Here is a 19,690-nt window from a genome sequence, read left to right on the forward strand (position 1 = left end):
TGTTGTCCTAACAGCATTATAAAAAGTCTTTGACTCTTCCACTGTCTATCTTGATTTAGTGAAAGTTAAAAGAAAAAAAATAGAGATGAATTGCAAAGAACCCGCAAGCCACGCCTCTCTCAACTGTTAAGTAAACCCAAAGGGTAAACATTTTGCTACAGAAGATTTCAGTCTCCATCTTCTGAGGGCTTTGAGTCCAGGGTCAGGAAGTTTGGGTTTTAGACGGGAACAAAGCTCAAATGCTGTTGACATGGACACAGGGAGGAGGCAGGAAGTAGGCATTCCCATGTTGGGAGAAGGCACCCACCGTACCTGAGACAGTCTTCAGTTTTTAATGCTTCTATGTGTGATGCTGAAGAAGATGCCTTCTGAAATTCTTCAAGGGGGAAAAGTACCACAAAAGACAGTTCATCAAGGGCTGAGGATGTAGCTCGGTTGGTGGGGTGTTTGCACCCTTGGTTATTCCTCTTGAAAAATCCGTATATTACAATATTTCAACATCAGAGTTTACACTTTCAGACCTGGACTTGTGTGAGACTGGGGCCTGGCAGATTCCAGGTTGGTCACCTGTTCCCAGCATTCTCAGCGTACAATTTCACAGGCTCCACTGTCCGTGTGCTCTAGTGAGGAAACCTTCAATAGCATGAGTGAATAAATGAACCTGCCGAAAAGCCTCTTAGCGGTGGGGTGGGGTGGGGTGGAGAACAAGCACACCACATTCCCAAACTCCCCCAAAGAGTCCGCGGTTAAACAAAGTCTGTACCCCGGAGCCGTGTGTGTGTGTGTGTGTGGGGGGGGGGACTCCTGAACACCTTCTCCAGAAAACAGCAGGGAATGATCAACTCAGGCAATCAGTTCCCAAGGCTCTCCGCCTCCTTCCCAGACCTACTTGGGTTTCAAGCTAGCTTTCCCATGCTCCACTTAGACTTCCGTTGTGTGGATCCACAGTCCATCTTTGGTAACCACCCAGCTGTCACTGGAGTGGCCCGCCAATAAGCCAAACACCATCCATGTTTGCTCATGTGTGCCTGAAGACACGACTCAGTTTGGTAGAGTGCTTGTCTTGCCCCAGCATGCCGCAGAATTTTCTCCTTTTGTATTGTGTGAGAACCAAAGTTACATTTTAAGTTTTAATTACTGTGCCTAAGAGATCCATGAAACAAAATGCCTCTGGCCTGTAAGCGCCTTGCCCAAGGGTAGATAGAGTCCCTGAGATGTTGGAGGCTGTTGTTCGTGGAAGATAGCAAGCCGCTTGTTTTTGCTTCCCTAAACAAGTTTGTTTGAATCAACTACACCAGATGTGCTTGGTCACATGTAGGTGGGAGGTACGTAGGCAGGAAGTACGTCAGGATGTATGCTTGCCCCTGATTGGACCTGGTGGGACATATGTAGTCTTATGGGTTTGCCTTTATAAGTCTGTGCAAAAGGTGACTCTTCTCCACTTCCTGGGAACCCAGGGATGGACCTGGCCAGAGTCTCTCATCCTGGCCACTATTTAATTAAAGCTTGCTTCAAATTTGGCTCAAAATTGTGGTAATGGTCTTATTCTCACCTGGCGGGATTAACAATCACTGAACCAAAACCACAAAGAGATGTAACTGTAAAAATGACCACTTTCTTGGTCAGACAATCTCAGGGAATTTTAAAAGTTGGACTGTGTCACTACAGATGTTAAAATTGTGAAACCAAATATGTAAGTTACACAAAAATAATTGTGGTAGTTTCTTGTAATAGAAGTGTGGTGCCCTGTGTATTACCGACAATTCACTTTTTAAAATTCATTTTGAAATTTATGTCTAGTAAAATTCACTCTTTTTAATGTGCAAGTCCCCGAGTTTAAGCTTGTGTGTAGATTCTTGTAGCCACAACACAGTCAGGGTCCAGAACATTCCACCATCCCAAACATTGGTGCTGTCCCACTTTTGACCTCTTTTTTGTCCCCAAAACTTTGCCCTTTCTAGAATATCAAGTGGTGGCCTGGGTGTGGTGGTGCACGCTTTTAATCTCAGCACTCAGAGGCAGAGGCAGGTGGATCTCTGTGAGCTGGAGGCCAGCCTGGTCTACATAGTGAGTTCCAGGACAGCCAGGGCTATGTAAACAAACCCTGTCTCAAAAAGAGAATATCAAATGATGTTGTCACAGAAACCTTCTGTGACTTCTTTCACTTAGTGTAGTATATTTGAGATTCATCCACGCCATGGTATATGTATACATGTGCTCATGTATTTACATGAGTCCGTGGACTATATAACAGGATATTATCTATTATGTATATACAAACTTTCAAATAAGAAGAGTCATAGACTGTTACTGAGACATCACTAAGTGAGGGGCGACAGAGATGGCCCGGCTGCTAAGAGCCTTTGCTGCTCTTGCAGAGGACCTGAGTGTGCTCCCCAAAATACACACGGCAGCTCACAATCCTTTATAACTCCAGGTCTCAGGGATCCAGTCAACTCTTCTTGCTCCCTTGGGCCCTAGGCACATAGGCGGTATACATACATACATACAGGCAGGCAAAACATTTATGCACATAAAATAAGTAAATCTGTTTTTTTTTTAAAGACAGTACCAAGTGTCCCTGAACCCTTGAGCCAACTGCAGGAACGTCAGAAGCAGGAAGCTGCCTTTACTATCTTATCATATGGAAACTACCTCCTGGATGGTTCAGTGCAAAACCATTTCATCACGACAAGCATCTGCTTAGTACGACCTCTTCCAGTCACTCCCCGTTCTTCCCCTTCCCCATCTTTCCTGAGCTTGGCCACCACTAATCTGCTACCCACTTCAACGACTTTGTTATCTCAATAACATCACATAAGGTCATCCCGCAGGAGCTCGGCAAGGGCTAGGTGTCTGATTTTCTTATTTAGTATAAATCCCCCGTGGAGCTGCTATGCGTCCCCATTGTTCCCTTCTGTTTGTTTCTGGGTGTGTGTTCCACGGCATGCATTCTCCAGGTTGTCCGTCCACCTGCTCATGGCCATCTGGATTATCTCCAACACTTGCCAATTAGGAACAAACAGCTTTTGTAATATTTACATGTGGGCTTTATGTGAATATAAGTTTTCATTTTTCTTGGGTAACACCTAAGGAGGGAATGCTTGCGTTTTGTGAAATGTGAATTTAAAAGGCGTTTGCATTGTATTCATTTCCTTATTTATTTAGTGTGTGGCTATGTGTCTGCGTGAAGTACATGTGCCACAGCACGCAAGTGGAGGTCGGAGGGCAGTTTATGGGAGGCAGTCTTCCCCTGGCACCCTGTAGGTCCTAGGGATCCAGCTCAGGTCATCAGGCTTGACTGGAGATACTCTTACCCACCAAAGCCATCTCGCAGACCCTGAAACCTGAATTTTTATTCTTAAAAGAAACTTCGCAGGCTGGAGAGACAGCCCAGTGAGTAGAGCACTTGCCATGAGAACATGAGGACCTGGGTTCGAATCCCCAGACCTCACACAAGCCTGGCACGGTGTTACACTTCTCTCATCCTGTTGCTCCTGTTGAGAGATGGAAGGTAGAGACAGGGGGATTCCTTGAAGTTCACAGGCCAGCTAGCCTGCCATATACAGCAGAGAACACAAAAAGACCCTGCCTCAAACCAAGTTTTCTCTCTTTTCCCCCCCTCTGCTTCCCCTCCCCCTCTGCTTCCCCTCCCCCTCTGCTTCCCCTCCCCCTCTCCCCACCCCTTCTTCACATACAAAACCATGATAAAATAAATAAACAAACAAAAGAAAGAAACCGCCCAGCTGTTCGCCGGGGGCCACACCACTGCCGTTCCGTATCCTTGTTGGCTCTTGGTGATTTCTGTTTTGTTTTTAGGTTTGAAGTAACATTCCACTTGCTTTTGAATTTATTAAGAAAGGTTTGACAAAGTCGACCTCAGCTTGAAGAAATCGTACTCGGGCCTACTGATTGGTATTACCATTTTCCACTTGATCGAAGAAGAAGCATAGAGAGCCCCTAGCCCCAGAACCCTACCATGGGAAGCTGAAAATGGAAGCCACCTGCTTATCCACTGCTTTCCAGAGTGACTGTTACCAGCCTGTCCCTATAAGGTGGTACACTCATACCCGTCAAGCTTGTTCCTCAAGGTGGTGTATTTAAAGTCAGGCTGGGTAGGGAATAACTCCAGCTGAGAGTCTTTTTGCAGGACAGGGAAAGCTGTGATTGATAGAGAAACCAGATAAGGAACAGGCCCAGGGGAGGACCAGGACACTGGGCACTCCAGGCATGAGTGCTCAGAATAGAGGGTAGAGACCTGCAGGAGACCAGAAGGGTCTGAGGGTCAATGCATCATTACTCTGGGTGATCAGGAATCCAGGAAACAGAAGCCCAGTTCACAAAAGGTCATAGACCGACTATCAGAGAAGGAACAAGGAACTAAAAATCTCATAGAAACCACAGGCACACCAGTCACTCCCAGGAGACAGCCATGAGATGGAGCCCTTAAGACTGAAGTAATCTTACGCAGACTCAAGACCTTCCCTTCCTCCTGGGACAGCAGCCAGCACCTGGGTGAGGTTCCCAGGTCTACAGCTCGGGAGGTAACTTTGTGGGTGCCTGGGGAGCTGTGGCCAAACACAACTGTAGTTCCCTCCTTCCTAGAGCACCAAGCAGAAGAGTTTCATCCCTCCTGTAATTCTGGTGTAGTTATAAACCCGAAGATGTTTAGAATGAAAAAAAAAATGATTAGAAATGTCAGACTTTATATAGTAGAAAGTGTATGGATTAAGTCAAGAGGTCAAGTTCAGCTCGACTTCAGCTGTGGGCTACGGTTTCTTTGTTGTTTTAAACATTTATCATGATTTTTAAGTGTTTTAGAGCAAGGTGGCTCAGCAGGTAAAGGTACTTGCCACCAAGCCTGATGACCTGAGTTCGGTCTCCAGGACATGCATGGTGGGAAGCAAAGTACCAGCTCCCCAACGCTCTTTGCCCTTGACACAAAAGCCACAGCACAAGTACACCCCGACATAGTCATACACACACACACACACACACACACACACACACACACACACACACACAACAAATAAAGCAATGCCATAAAAACTTCCTAATCTCTTAAATCATTTACTACCTCACATAAAACTGGCATGTTTGCAGAGTACAGTGTGGATATTTCAACACATTGATACAATACGGATGATTAAACCAATTTAATTAGGGAATCTTTTCTTTAGATTCAGGAGACTTTATTTATATTTAAACTAATTTTTTTTAAATCCCTTAGACATGATCCTGGAATGGTAAAAGTTCTATGACTGCATAAATACCTGCGAGAGACTGAAATTCTAAAGCCCGGCTGAGGAAGCTTGATGAGAACAGGTGTATAGTTTCTCCATTCCTCGGTCCCAGGATTCTTCCAGCTCAGCTGGAAGATTCTAATAATCCAAGATTCTAATAATCTCCTTTGAATCTGAGACGGGATAACTGCATTCCACCCCAGGTGACAGCTATGAGGAGACCTCTCGGTTTCCCTAGTTCAAGGCTTTCCCCTCCCGTCATCCTTGGGAACTGTATCCACATTGCCCTGGGTAGAACTGACCATGTGGCATGTCCTCCCTTGTGGACATTTGAGCTGTTAGAACCAAGAGCAATCCAAAGTTAAGAAGCTGGAATCCCCTTCGAAGGATTAACAAGGGGCAAACCCGGGAAACTTAAGTAAGGACCCGAGAACCCAGGAGACTCTAGCCACAGTGAAAAGCTCTTGGAGCTGGGACAGGTTTTCAGAGAAAACCTGCTGACGGGTTCAACATTTAACAAGTTTGGGTGCCGAGTGAGAGTGAAGAGCGATTTGTATCAGGTGGCTGTCAGAATCAGGTGAGCTCAGAGACCTCCCCAGGGCATCATGGGCGGACAGCATCCCGGGACAGGGATGGAGGAGCTGGACCGGAGACAGCTGGGCGTTTGCCTCCTTGGAAAGTGGCCTGATCAGTTGGCAGTCTGTGATTGGCTGGGGCTTGGCTGTAGCGATTGGTAAAAGCTCAGCTAGTTTTTCACAGAGCCCTAAACTCGTCTTTACATGTGTGTAGCTGCAAAGTTAAGCTGCGGTTCCCAAGTAGAGATTCGGTGTCAGGAGCGCCCCCCCCCCCCCCCCCCCCCCCCCCCCCCCCCCCCCCCCCCCCCCCCCCCCCCCCCCCCCCGCGTCATGCAGAACATACTTTGATAACAAGCCCCGCCTCCTGTTCAGGAGACTAAGGATTTGGGGAAGTGGGGCGTCTTCCCAGATGGTTCAGATAGAGGCAGTTATGTAATGGCTGGAAGAAGAAAACACTTGGCAATTCAAAGGTAAACATTTCACTAATTGGAGGAACACACATTCCTCAGGCGAGCCTACAGATGCCATTTTCAGAAGGAGGTATGATTTAAGATAATGAGGCGAGTTCGTTCCTGAGTGAATTTCAGAGGCACCCAACCAAGCTGGTTGAGGTGGAAATCTGGTTTGAGAAGACGCTCTCTTTAGCTCCCCATTGTCCCACTGTCCTCTCGGGGACCCTGGCTGTTGTTCCCAGTCCCCTCAAAGGCTGAGGAAGCCAGCAGAATCGCACCAACGAAGCCTAAGACACTGCAGTGGCTTAGACTCCATAGGTAGGCATTGCAGACAGGGACTGCCTTGGCTAGAGGGTTGCTGGGCAACCGCAGAGAAGGTTCCAGCAATTGGGACTAAATGGTGTGAACCTGTGGGAGCACAGGGCAGAGAGGTGTGCTTCAGGCAACAATTACTTTAGGACAGGCTACCTTTGCTTTAAAATGATAGCATCAGACCAGGCATGGTGGTAGACTGGGGAAACTGAGGCCGGAGGAATGGAGCTTAAGAACAGCCTGGGTTACAAAGAGAGCATGGGCCAGCCTGCGACCCTTCCTTCAAACACCAAGGCCAATATTGGATACTATGGTGGTTTCCTCTGGAACATACAGCCATTCCAGGAGGAAGGATATACCCTCTGTAGGTAGTAATAATTCTCCCCCTACAGTGGTGTAGATGAAGACATTCACTCCAATCATCACAAGGGGAACCCCAGACTGCATGCATCAGCATTTCTTTTTTAAGTCAAAGCACTACCATTTTAACACATCGAAGAGAGCAGTCTATGTATCCTTGCCACCCCCATCCCCCACACCCCCATCGACCTCTTCTTACGCTACAGTGTTTGATACCTTCCTTGACAAAAAATCGTCTGCTCTGTTATTGAACACACGTTAAGTTCAAGCTGGCAGCAGAATCCCTTCCCTGCAAATTATCATCTCCTCTTTCCACATCAGGGGAGTCTAAAAACTGTGGCAGGATAGAAAGATGGGGAAGATGATGAGGATGGGAGGTGAAGGGACCACTCACCCCAGAGTCTGGTTGAAGCTCCTCACCTGCTGAGAAGCAACAGTTCCATCGTGATTGACAATGCTGGCTGTGAAGATTGCTGACGTAAGGATGATAGTCCCTTGCATATACACATTTTGGTCTATACTTATTTTATTACTAAAATACCAATGACCCAGACTTGAGGCCTATTTGTGTATGACCTTGAGTAGAGCTTCCTTCCTTTGCCCACTAATTTCCTGGAGGGAAACAATTCTACTAAACTTTGTTTACAGTAAAGACGTCCTACCTTCCAGCTCCCCCATGTTCCTGAGTTTTACCTTATTAACTGTAATCCTGCCATGTGCTCCTTGGGAACCATCCCATGACCTCCCTCATGTTCCTTAATCACCCTTTGAAGTTCATAGCTTCAAAACCCACCAAAATTTTATGTATGACTGTTGTAACCACAATGACACGTCTCTTACATAAGCCCACACCTTACATAAGCTGTGGGGGTACATCTGTCTGTCTGTCTTAGTCTGGCTCTTAATCATAGTACTTACAGCAGATGTTAAAGAAGTAGCTCTCTGTGAGTTTTCCATCAGTTTGGTCTACATAGCGAGTTCCAGGCTAGCCATGGCTGTGGAGTGAAACCCTGGCTTAAAAACAAAATAACAGCAGAAAAAGAAAAAAACACTGTGTTAAAGATATCTTTTAAAATACCCGATTCTGCATCGCTCTGGTTAGTGCTGAACTTGTCTTCTGATTCAAGTCCATGAATCCCTGTTTGGCCTGAGCTGAAGTCCCGGAAGGACTGAGAGGACCCCTGCAGGGTGGCAGAGTGGAGCTTTGCCTGGGTCCCTGGCCGTGTTTGACAGTGAGACAGGAGCTCAGGTTCGTTCACGCCTTGATTTTCCTATCATACATCACGGAAGAGTGTCCTCCTTGAGTGGCCTCCCCATTTATCTTTTTTCATTCAACCTTAAAAAGAAAGACTTCACCAGGCGGTGGTGGCGCACGCCTTTAATCCCAGCACTCGGGAGGCAGAGCCAGGCGGATCTCTGTGAGTTCGGGGCCAGCCTGGGCTACAGAGTGAGTTCCAGGAAAGGCACAAAGTTACACAGAGAAACCCTGTCTCGAAAAACAAACAGAAAGAGAGAGAGAGAGAGAGAGAGAGATAGAGAGAGCAATAAAACAAAAGCACCTCTAACCTGTAAGTCCCACTTGCCTAAGGACAGATAACTTTCCTGCAATGCTGGGGGCTGTTGTTCATGTAAGATAACAAGCCTTGTGTTTTCACTTCTGTAAACAAGGTTGGTTGCCCCAACGGTACAGGATGTGCTTGACCACACTCAGGCATCAAGTATGTCAGGAGGTATGCTCTCCCCTAATTGCATGAAGGTGGGAAGTATGAAGCCTTGTGGGTTTAGCCTTTATATGCCCCTGACTAATGTAATTTGCTGCCATACTCTGGGGATCATGGACCTGGTATGTGTCCATCGTCCTGGCCAGTAGTTATCTTGCTTCAAATTTGGCTCAAAAATTTTGGCAGTGGTCTTATCCTTGCCTGGTAGGATTAATATTTGATCCCCAAGCCCACATGGTGAAAGGAGAGACTCAACTCCTGCAAGTTGTTCTCAGACCTCCACATGGACTGAGCAGGTACTGAGGGACTAGTGTCAGCATTCAGGTGTTCACCCCGGCCCTCCAGGACCTAGCAGGTCACATCTGCAGCAGCCAAGATGTGACACTGTGACCACAGCAGCCGCTGAGTAGAGCACTCTCCCTATGTACAAGCACTATATCCCTCATGCAACACCCTTTGCCTCCCTTTCCCAAAGCAAGACCACACCTAACCAGTTGAGATGTCAGCCAACATGTAATCTCGCTTTAGATTTATGAAGTCCAGACTACTAGGTGACCTTCAGAAAGCATTAGGATGTGCACCACCCTTTTTGCTCGCTCCAGTCCACTGCATCAACCAACAAAGTATACATAAACCTCTGTGTGCTGTGGGATGTTCTGTATGGCAAATGTGTTGCTCTGATTGGTCAATAAATAAAATACTGATTGGCCAGTGGCTAGGCAGGAAGTATAGGCGGGACTAACAGAGAGGAGAAAAGAAAGAACAGGAAGGCAGAATGAGGCACTGCCAGCCGCCACCATGACAAGCAGCATGTGAAGATGCTGGTAAGCCATGAGCCACGTGGCAAGGTATAGTTTTATAGAAATGGATTAATTTAAGATATAAGAACAGTTAACAAGAAGCCTGCCACAGCCATACATTTGTAAGCAATATAAGTCTCTGTGTTTACTTGGTTGGGTCTGAGCGGCTGTGGGACTGGCAGGTGAGAGAGATTTGTCCTGACTGTGGGCCAGGCAGGAAAACTCTAGCTACATCTGTGAGGTTTAACATGTAGAAGAGTGATGTGTTTGTCCACAAATTTCTAGGAACCACACATAGGAGACCAAAATCTGTTGCAGTTTTCCAACCAGGAAAAAGTAAGGAGACACACATCCTGGATGATAAACACCCTGTTCAAAGCACAGCCTCCCCAACATCATTACCTGCACTCAGCATACGGCCTTCCCCATGTTACCCTGAAACACTCTCCTTTTCCCTCTGTATAAGCCCATTATTCATGGACCTCAATTCCCCAAGAGAGTCTCTTCTGGGGAGGAAATGATAGATTACCCCAATCTCCTCAGTGTTCCAACTTTTGAATAAACCCAACTTCCTTCCTTCCATTCATGTTCCTCAGATACTAGCTTTTGAGTGTTGAGCAGATAGAGTTGGGTCTTCTAACTCTAGGCTAGACCAAGAGCAGCCTCCAACCCTGGGTCATCCCAAGAGCTTTCCTGAGGAAGTCAGGGCCCAGAGTTCCCTTGAGCACCACGAGTTAATTAAGAAGAGGCCCTCCAGCCAACTCTACCCCCTTTAATCACAGAAAAGTGACTGCTATACCTCAGCTCAGATCATGCAAGTCAGTGTTCCAAGAAGGCTTCTGTCGTAGTTAGGGTTTCTATTGCTGTTAAGAGACACCATGACCACAGCAACTCTTATAAAGGAAAACATTTAATTGGGGTGGCTTTCCTGCAGTTTAGAGGTTCAGTCTATTATCATCATGGTGGGACATGGTGGCCTGCAGGCAGACACGGTGCTGGAGAAGTACCTGCAAGTCCTACATCTTTCAGGCAACAGGAAGTGGTCTGTCCCACTGGCTGTGGCTTGAGCATATATGAGACCTCAAAGCCTGCCTCTGCAGTGACACACTTCCTCCAACAAGACCACACCTACTCCAACAAGGCCACACTTCCTAATAGTGCTACTCCCTTTAGGGGCCATTTTCTTTCAAACCGGAACACCATCTCTTCAAGATGGATGGATGGAGTGACCCTATTCCAGTGAACTGGGATGTGTCATTTTTGTCAAAGGCACTTGATACAAATGACCCTACTATGGAAACCTGATTGAGAACAAGTGGGGAGAAATGTTAAAAGCTTAAGAGATTAATAGATATAGAAAGAAAGGCTGATGGCTAGGAAAGGTTGGTACTTTCACTTGTGTGTTGGGAATTCTCAGTTACTGTCTTTTATTTTATTTTTTGTCCTTTGTGTCTCATTTGATTCTGAATAAATATTATTTTTTAAAAATTAGACTCACTTGGCAATAGAAAAACCAGCTTCAGACATATGAGGGATTTCTACATGTTGGCAAATAAATGCACTCCTAAATAATACAATGGTCAAATAAAATTTTTTAAATATTTTGAACTAAATTGTAATAAAATTATTGCTTACTAAAATGTGTGAGATGCAACTACTGTAGTACCTAGGAGGAAAGTTTGTGGCATTAATGCTTAATAGTAGAGAAATAGAAATGTCTGAATTTCATTTAAGCTTCTATCTTAAAAAGCTAAAGAAAAGCAAGTAAGCCAAATTACAAATTCAGGCAGAAGTAAGATTGAAAAAGAAAAGCAATAAACAAATAAAAAACAAAACCCACCAAAATAAACCACCGTTTCTAGATAAGAGTACCCATGCTAAGATTCGTGGATTCAGATGTCAGAAGTGTCAGTGGTAATGGTGTGAAGTTCCGGAAGTTGCTTTCTGACTTACCATCCCGAATGCAAGGTCAGCAGCTCCGTGAGAACGGCAGAGGTGGGTTAGGGTCTTTGAAGTCAGGACAGCCATGAGCTGGGCCCCTAGGGTTAGAGACAAGCAAATGACCTTGTATTGGGTAATGACGACAGCATTAAGCCTCCGCCGCCACCGATGTTTAATAAGCCTTCGGCCTACTATTTAATTACATTTAATACCATCCTTGTACAACATGGGTAGGTTGGCTCTTACCCCATTTTACAGGTTAGGAAACTAAATTGTGCAAAAGCCAAATGGCTGCCTCAAGGCTATCCAATTTACCGGTGGGAAACAGAGGCCTGGCATCCAGGTTCTAGGCTAAGTCCAAGGCTGGCTTTTGCAGGCGTTTCTTTAAGATAAATCGGAGCATCGAGACGGACTGTCAATAGCTCGTCATCTAGGGCCGAGACCCTTTCATGCTGCAATGCGGCCAGCTTGATCCTGTGCCAGTTTTGTACAGGCATCCACAGATGCAGGGCGTTCAGGGGTTCTGTGGTCCAGGAAACAGTTTCGCTCTGGTGCTCTCCAACCCCTCCCGCTCTTACGATCTCTCTGCCCTCTTGTCCGTGATGTCCCCTAAGCTTTGGGGGTGGGGTGTGATACGGATGTTCCATTTGTGGCTGAGCACCGCACTGACGTTTGTTCTCTGTGCTCTGATCAGCTCTGCGTTTCTGCGGCATCCTCGGCACAGGGAAGCCTCTCTGAAGATCTAAGAGATGTGTTTGTCTAGCATCAGTCACCCTGTTTATTCAGAAGCGATATGTCATCATTGCAAAAACCTATCTCACAGGGATTCGTAAAATTGGATACTTGATAAGAAAATTCATTTCCAAATATGACAAAATGTGAAACAATTGATTAAACAGATATTTGTTGAGGTAATTCTGTGTGCTCAGTATACTTGGAGCATTGAGAATGTAGCAGGAGACCGAACATGGAGAAATCCTTACCCTGATGATCTTTTCATGCGAATGGGTAGATTATAATGGATAAACAAGGTGTGTTGGCAAGTGCCCAACAGACTGAAACATGGAAAGGCAATAGGAAATGACTTTGGTGGAAGTCTGAAAACTAAGGCTTACCATTATGCAGCTTTTGATGTCTGATGACACTGAGGGACCTTGAATGACTTGATTTCATGTTACTCTCCTCACATGTTCACATGGATAAAATCTCCCAGCCAAACAGACTACCTTGCCCTGGGGGCTCAGGGCAGTTCCTACAGATGCTTAAGGTGGTGGGCTTTGGTTCCCTGCAGGGACTGGAAGTTTAGAACAAGCTATCCCCCATTTTGGGGGGGAGCCAGAGGTTATCTTACCCAGACTCCAATAACTTTCCTGTTCATATCTCTGTTCTGGAAGACAGCCCTGTGTGGCACATGCTGAATTCGTCCTCCAGGCTGTGAGTGGATATGACTGGTAAGTTGACATTGTCATCTGCTTCAGCCTTCCAGGGTCACAGGGCATGTGTTTGGCCTTCCCTACACCCCTAGGGCAGGATCTCTCCCTCATCAACAGGTAAATAGAAGGCCATCAAAATAGCCATGCAGTGCAAAGTTTCTGTTTGTACTGATGAAAACAGTCTGGAGACGAGTGGAGGCAAGGGTTGCACAATACTGAAAACATGTTAAGCTACTGGCTTGTATGCTTCAGATGACTGTATTGGCTAATTTTACATTGTGTCTATTTTTTCCATAATAGAAATACATAGTCAAGGCAATGATGAGGATAAGAGTAATATCTTTAAGGGATATTGAGGAAAGACCTTTCTGAGGAGATAGCATGATGGTAAAGAAAGATGGAGGGAGAGGGAAAGAGAGAGGGGGGATTGAATAAAGAGGGAGAAAGCTGTTTGGAGGTCCATGGTAGACAGAATGTTCCAGAAACACTGAGTGGGACTACGAAGGAGCAGACAAGCAGGACAGCAGATAAGCTCAAAAAAGTAAAAGGGGATCGAATGCTGTACCTGTGGTATCTACTGTGCTCAGTGGCACACAATCTGTAATCCCAGCACTCAGTGTGAGGAACCAGGAGGGCCAGAAGCTCAAGGTCAGCCTTGATTGTATAGCAAGTTGGAGACCAACTATGTGAGACCTGTCTCACACAAACAAGAAAATCCCACCAGAACATAGAAGATAAGGTAATATAAAATGAAATGAACCGATGAGAAGCAGCTCCCAGGAACTTGCTGAGGCCACTAGACCGACCACCGGTGGAGTGGACCTTTGTTCACCCAAGCCAAACCTGGACTCCTCACTGCGTGCACTGTCCTTTTCTCAACATGCAGGACACACAGGACGTTCAGGAAAGGAAGGTCTGTAAAAACTAACCTGGAATGGTTGGGCACTGTGACACACATCTCATCCCAGAACTCAGGAGGGCCAGTCAGAAGGATAATGAATGCCAGGCTACCTGGGCTATCTAGCCAGACATTGTCTCCAGCACATGAAAAAAAATCACCTGTAATACATGTGACTTCAGTTTCTAATTGTAATCTTCTTGTTACTCTCAGAATTAAAAAAAAAAAAGCATGTTTTATGTAAATGAAGTTCAAATGAAAATACAATAGGAAGGAAAAATCATTATTTGTAAATGAATTATTATTATTATTATTATTATTTTTTTGGTTTTTCGAGACAGGGTTTCTCTTGTGTAGCTTTGCGCCTTTCCTGGAACTCACTTGGTAGCCCAGGCTGGCCTCGAACTCACAGAGATCCGCCTGCCTCTGCCTCCCGAGTGCTGGGATTAAAGGCTGCGCCACCACCACCCAGCGTAAATGAATTATTTACTTTCAATTTTTCATGGTATGTATTATGTGTTGGGCATATTCTGTCCTTATCTCTCACACACACCTTTGTCTCTGTTCCTGTTAATCTCTTGCCCCTAGACAGTTTTACTTTTCCGTTCATGTCATGTATACATACATGATTTTAAGTATGTCTCTATATAAGATCCTTGAACCACAAATGACAGAAAACATGATATTTGTCTTTCTGGGTGTCTTAGTTAGGGTTTCTATGGCTGTGAAGAGACACCATGACCATGGCAACTCTTACAAGGAAAACATTTAATTGGGGTGGCTTGCTTACAGTTTCAGAAAGTTCAGTCCATTATCATCATGGCGGGGAGCATGAGGCTGTGCAGGCAGACATGGCGCTAGAGCCGAGAGTCTTACATCTTGCAGGCATCAGGAAGTCGACTGACACACTTCCTCCAGCAAGGCCACCCCCACTCCGACAAAGCCACCCCTCCCTAGGAGATTACGGGGCCAGTGACATTCAAACTACCACACTGGGGATTGCCTTAATCTGGTCATCTGCAGCTGTGTCCATTTTCTTACAGCGTGACTTCTTTCTTCTTTATGGCTCAAAAAAAATTTTTTTTTCCTTTGTGTATGCACCACATTTTCTTTATTCACTTCCCTGTTGTTGGACCCCCGGGTTAGTTCTGTAGCTCAGCTATTATGAATAGGTAGCCCCGTGGCATGTGGACTTCAGGTTGTTGTTGGGGGGCAATACCCAGGGAAACCCAGCTTGGTGTTTCTCATCTTCCACCGAGGGAAGCTTTCTAACAATACGTTAGCCACACATTCTCCCACCGTGAATCTTCTCTGCCGCTGCCTTGCCCAGCGAAACAATGCCTGTTGTCCAGGTCCGGTGCATTTTTCTAGCATCGAGTACTTCACAATTTATCCAGGACGCTTTAACTTCGTTCATATCACCGCCTGTCATCTTCACAAAATCCTTCGGTGATGGGGGAGTCCGATAAATAATTACCATTTATTGAATGTGACTTAAATGCAAAGAGCCTTGCTCACAAAACCCACAGGCCCAGCTTTCTTGCTTGGGATGCGTGCCTAGCACAGAGAAAGGAACTCGCTGTGCTCTGTCCCACCTCTGGCCTCCCACCCTCTGGTCCCTGACTTGGCCTTGGCTGCTGGCTGCCCTGCTCCTGCCCGGGGATGCTCATGAATCCAGGCATGAGTAGTGCCTGGTACTCCTGGTGGACAGAGGTTGTCCTCTGAGTGAAGCTCAGTGAGTCTGGCAGACTTTGCTTGTGGGATGAGTGTATCCTCCCCTGAGGGGCTTGCCATTAAACAGCCAACAAAGGCGGCAAGACAGGCTCTAGCCCAGTGGCTCTCAACCTTCCTAATGCTTCAATCTTTTAATGCAGTTCCTTATGTTGTGGTTACCCCAGACCATAAAATTATTTTTATTGCAACTTTATAACTGTAATTTTGCTATTGTTATGAGTCATAACGTTAAAGTCTGATATGCAGGATGGTCTTAGATGACCCCTGTGAAAGGATTGTTCAACTCCCAAAGGGTCATGACCCTCCAACAGTGACTCCAGGAGAAAGAGAAATCTTTGCCCCCTTCTGCCTTTGTAGAAAAGGTCTGAATTTTTAGGTTGCACCCAACAGGACAAACTGAGCAGCTGGGTCCGACCTTGCAAATACTGCCTCATTGATCCATTTCATAATTAGGCTGATTTACAGGTGTCAAGGAATCAGGTGCTCTGAAAGCTTACGTGACTTGTCACAGCACAAAGTGATTACTGCTGGAGCTAAGTGGGGGACTTTGGACAGTGAGAGAGGCAGAAGGGTGTCCAGGGGTGGCAGGAGCGGAGGGTGTGGGGAGTCAGGGCTCTGGTGACCCCACTGTCACAGGAGCAGAGACAGATCCCTGAAGCTTATTGGTCAACCAGTTTAGTTAAATTGATGAACTTAGCTGGGCGGTGGTGGCGCACACCTTTAATTCCAGCACTCGGGAGGCAGATGCAGGTAGTTCTTTCCTCTGTGAGTTCGAGGCCAGCCTGGTCTCCAAAGCAAGTTCCAGGAAAGGCACAAAGCTACACAGAGAAACCCTGTCTCAGGAAAAAACAAACAAACAAACAAACAAACAAAAAATTGATGAACTTTAGGTTCACGGTGTTAGGTCTCAAAGAAACCTGAGACAAATGGCTGAGGCGCCTATTAACACATGAAAGTGGACACTGGCTGCCAGGCTCTCTCAATATTGCAAATGGCTGCTACAGAGTCCTGGCTCCTCTCAGCACTTCTCCCCACCCCACCCCACCCCACCCCACTCCACCCCTGCCCCACCCTAAACCCTCCCATCCCCTGGGTTTTGTTTGCCTCCCTTCCCTCAGCTTCTTTTCCTTGTGTAACTCAGCCATTTTGCCCACCCTTCTCCATTCTCGGTTCTTCCCCCTCTGCTGGACCCCTGTCTCGTCCCTCTCTCTTCTCTTTCTCTCTCAATGGCCCCCCACCCCCACCATGGCCCAGTCTATTCTTCTGGCCATGCTCAGTCTGGATCCTTCCAGATGCCTCGGACTCTTCCCTCCCTGGTATCCACAATAAAGACCTTCTCCTCAACCACAGCTAGGAGTGATCGCATCCTCAATTTCATTCACACCGAGAGACTCTTCTCAAAAACTGAAGGTAGAGAGTGATTAAGAATAAACACCAGATATGAACCTCTGGCATCGCATGCGTGTGCACATGCTCACACTGTTATGTACACCACACACATTACAATGTATACACACCACACCACACACCGCGCCACACAAGAAAAAAAAAAGGAGAAAGAAGACCTATATAACCATTGTATTTTATAATGGTTATAAAAATCACAAGCATGGTGTTCTTTTTAAAGATTTAGGTTCTAAAAAATACTTTGACTGTCCCTGGTGGGGTTTTAGAGAATGTGACCAATACCTTTCTTTAAGTGGACTGTTCTATTCTGTTAGCTGTTGCTGGAACCAAACAACAGCATGGTGATGTATAAGGGACGCAGTGGTCAGAAGACTGGGAAGTCCAAGGATGTGGTTTGGACACCTGCTCAGCTTCTGGTGGGGGGCTTCATGCTGCTTCCTGTCATAGCAGAAAGAAAATCTGCTTTGCGTGAACCTACAAAGACGTATCGCAATAGCCTCCTGTCATGAGAACTTGTGAAGGCACATTCTTCATGACCACATGCCTTTTCACAATCCCACCACCTCCACATGCTATTAGATTGGGGATCAAGTCTCAACATGAGTTTGGGGTGGGTGAAAATAATACTAACCTTCGCAAAAGGTTCAGAAGCTTTTTAAAGTAGCTCTGGGGTGAGTCAGTTAGCAAAAGGATTTGAAAGCAACCTTGTCCACTTACTGTTGTGGTTCCCAGTCTAGGGTTCATCCTGTGGTTCAGATGAGAACATCATGTAGAAACGGAAGGAAGGATTCCTCTTCTTAGCCTGGGGCTGGCATTGCAATGATATCACCCTTGGGCCAACATGTAGGCTACATAGTCATGTCAAGAAAGTACAGACCCTGTGCTTCCAAGCCATTGCTTTCTGAGACCCTTATTTCATAGATGTCTACAACAGAATGTCAGGGAGGTCACCCCATATTCTTTAAAAGAGGGACAGATATAAGGATTCTTAGCTGTTATATTAAATATTGGATTTTTTTCATTGTTGTTATTAAATATTGGATAGGAACAATTTATGAGAAGGGCTTATTTTGGCCCATCTTAGGAGATTTCAGTCCATCACAGGAGGGAGGTACCAAAGATCTTTATCTATATCTTGGCAGATAAGGTAATAGAACTCAAGAGCCCAAGTCAAACGCAGATGTCACCTTCAAGGCCCTCCCCCAATGACACTTCTGCTAGCAGGGCCTCAGACACAAAGGTACTACAACCTCCCATACAATGTCACTCTCTGGAGATCATGAGTTCAAATACACCACAAGCCAGTGGAGGACATTCTTATTCAAATCACAAAATTAAGCCGTCCTTTCACAGAGCTCTTTGGGAAAGACGAAAAGGATGTGGATAGTCTGGTCTGTCTCAAGACTCACAAGATGGCAAACACGTATTGGGTGGTGTGAAAAGTGTGTGTGTACCACCCTTGTGTGTTCTGCCTACTGGCCCAGTCTCTGGCGTACCTGTTAGGCTACGAGGCCTAAATGCTGTTGCTGATGACAGTATCAAGACAGATCACACAGCACATGCATAAACTGTGTTTCCATGGGAAAGGGCAGGAACACTGCACAGAAGATTGCTAGTTGCCTGGGTAACCTGAAGGACACAGATGAAAAGAGACACGAGGCGAGAACATGAAGGCCAAGTTCTGTGGGACGCTGTGCTCTGTGCTGAGCGTTCCCTGATTGCATTCAGACCTCAAACACCTGGGGACATGTTCAAGAAGGTTGGCTACCCTTGTCAGGAGACCACACCAGAGTGTGATCTGAGTGAAAAAACACACAGCTCTTGTTCACCATTGCACAACTCTTTTTTTTTGATTTTTTGAGACAGGGTTTCTCTGTGTAGCTTTGTGCCTTTCCTGGATCTCCTCTGTAGACCAGGCTGGCCTCGAATTGCACAACTCTTACTCTTAGGAGAGTCCAGAAGAAAGCCACAGAGTCGCCTACCTCATCCTCGTACAGGGGCTTCTGTTTGGACAGTCCGGTAATCCTCAGACATGCAAGACCATCCCTCTGATTTGTTGGCACAGGTCCACTCTCAAGTTTGTTCTGAAGTGACAACTTGTCTTAGTCACTGGTCCATTGCTGGCAAGAGATGTCATGACCAAGGCGACTCTTACAAAAGAAAGTGTTAAATTGAGGGACTCGCTTGCCATTTTAGAGGCTTAGTCCAGTATCATCATGTGGGTAACATGGTACTGGAACAGTAGCGGAGAGCTGCAACCTGATCCATAGGCTGAGAGAGAGAGAGAGACACTGGCCTGGTGTCAGCTTTTGAAATCTCAGCCCACCCTCCTATGTATCAACAAAGCCACACCCACTCCAACAAGGCCATACCTCCTAATCCTTCTCAAATAGTGCTACTCCCTGATGACTAGGAATTCAAATATGTGAGCCTATCAGGGCCATTTTTATCAAACCATCACACTACTGTTCTTTTTCTTTTTTAGTATTCTTTTTCTTTTATTGAAAATGGATTTTTTTTTCATATAACATATTCTAATTACAGTTTCCCCTTCCTCAAGTCCTCCCAGTTCCTTCCTACCTCCTGTGGGTCATCACCCTTTCTGTCTCTCCTTAGGAAATAAACAGGATAAATAAATAATAATAAATAAATAAATTTCTAAGGAATAATAAAAATATATAAATAAAAGAAACAAAAGCAAACAAATCGGAATAGAACTAAATAAACAGAAGAAAGAGAACCAAAGAAAAAGCAAAAGGAAAAATACATATAGACACAGAGATACACGCTCTCACACACAATCCCATAAGAACA

The 19,690-nt window shown here is 45.8% G+C and overlaps 1 long non-coding RNA gene across 1 annotated transcript; it reads right to left on the reverse strand.

Annotated features, from left to right (window-relative positions):
- Window positions 1-17,014: 17,014 nt before the first annotated feature.
- Window positions 17,015-19,392, reverse strand: LOC119089196. Its single transcript, XR_005093059.1, has 4 exons — window positions 18,859-19,392; window positions 18,373-18,505; window positions 17,594-17,684; window positions 17,015-17,314 (listed from the first exon to the last, which is right to left on the reverse strand). It is a non-coding gene; the product is annotated as an uncharacterized LOC119089196 (long non-coding RNA).
- Between the last annotated feature and the right edge of the window lie 298 nt (window positions 19,393-19,690).

This window comes from Peromyscus leucopus, chromosome 17, assembly GCF_004664715.2.
Source record: "Peromyscus leucopus breed LL Stock chromosome 17, UCI_PerLeu_2.1, whole genome shotgun sequence".
Lineage (NCBI taxonomy): Eukaryota > Metazoa > Chordata > Mammalia > Rodentia > Cricetidae > Peromyscus > Peromyscus leucopus.